Source organism: Cetorhinus maximus, chromosome 5, assembly GCF_964194155.1.
Source record: "Cetorhinus maximus chromosome 5, sCetMax3.hap1.1, whole genome shotgun sequence".
NCBI lineage: Eukaryota > Metazoa > Chordata > Chondrichthyes > Lamniformes > Cetorhinidae > Cetorhinus > Cetorhinus maximus.
The window spans coordinates 24,838,007-24,839,551 of NC_135883.1; the positions used below are offsets into that span (position 1 = coordinate 24,838,007).

The 1,545-nt window shown below is 48.1% G+C and overlaps 1 pseudogene; it reads left to right on the plus strand.

Moving 5' to 3' along the window:
• Window positions 1-914: 914 nt before the first annotated feature.
• LOC144680280 (small ribosomal subunit protein eS26 pseudogene) lies at window positions 915-1,345 on the plus strand (annotated as a pseudogene).
• Window positions 1,346-1,545: the final 200 nt, after the last annotated feature.

Below are 1,545 nucleotides of genomic sequence, written 5' to 3' on the forward strand. Positions count from 1 at the left end.
AGTGCTGACCACTGCTGCCACCACCTCCCAAGCTGGATTGGTGACCTTGTTTGCTGGTCTTTGCCAAAGCAGGGGGGGTAGAAGACTTCACGGCATGTGTCTACATTGTCCAGTAGGCGCTCGAGGGAGGTGTCACTAAATTTATGAGCAGCACGTTTCCTCCCTTTGGCAGCCATGACTTTCCAGCAGTTTCTGATGCCTTAGAGAGCGCTCGCTCTGTGCAGGGGCACCCTTTAAACATGGCGCCCGGATTACTGAAGGCCCGAGATGATGGCGGGGCGGGTGAATCAGAGGCCGCCCCACCAGCAACCCAGCGTGTTTCCCGGAAAAGCATAATTAGTGAGGGGGGATGCGTCGGGAATGGGATGATTTGGCGCTAAAAGCCGGCATTGCGGCCAGCGGGTAAAACGTCCTTTCTCCTCTGCTCTGACCACTTGTTGGTGCCAGAGTGAGATCGAAGCTATTTGAAGCTAGATCTCTAACAGTTCACCAGCAAGCTGCGGGTACCAAATGGGCATCCTTGCTGCGATACACCAGGAAATCATTCTGGCTCCCATGGTGATCCAGCTGGCAGGTTATACAGGGTCTATGAATGGGCCAGCATCGGACTGTAGCTCTTCCGTCTCCCCCTGGGCCCGCCGAGAAAAGTAAAAATGTTGTGAGAAGGACCCTTGGTTAGGCCATTTGGTCCAATGGATGGAGCAGACCCAGTTCCTACTCTGCCCCTACAACACCTAAATTTACAACTGAGGTTCCACAACCAGCGCATGACTCAGATTTGCATATTTAAGCAGGTTCACACCTGTTTTAGGTTGATAGATTGCTTGTCCATTATAAAACCAATTTAAAAATTGCATCGAGTGGCCTTTGTTGGTCAACGATGCCCATTTGTCAGGTGAAAAACAGTTAGAGCTCTTTGTGACTCGTGCTAAAGATGACTAAGAAGCGAAGGAATAACGGACGTGCCAAGAAAGGCCGTGGCCACGTCCAGCCCATTAGGTGCACAAACTGTGCCCGCTGCGTCCCCAAAGACAAAGCCATTAAGAAGTTTGTCATCCGTAACATTGTGGAGGCTGCTGCAGTTCGAGATATTTTGGAGGCCAGTATCTTTGATGCATATGTGTTGCCCAAGCTGTATGTGAAATTGTATTACTGTGTCAGCTGTGCCATCCACAGCAAGGTGGTAAGAAATCGTTCACGAGAGGCCAGAAAGGACCGAACTCCACCTCCACCTTTCAGGCCAGGCGCCAACATCCCACATGGACCTCCTCAGAAGCCTATGTAAACATGAGTGAATCCTATAATTTGGTTTGAAGTAATAAAAATGTTGGACCATTAAAAAAAAGTTAGAAATTGCTCATCCCACCCTCCTCTTTTATGAAAATCATGCACCCAACCACTTTGTGTTTAACAAATAGTAGAATGCTGATGTAATTCAAACTGAAATGTCAAATTGTTTCATAGAGATGATATTATCTTCCATGCATGTGCATTGTTGACGAGGTTGTCCTTTCACAGTGTTATGATTTCTATAGAGACCAGTAA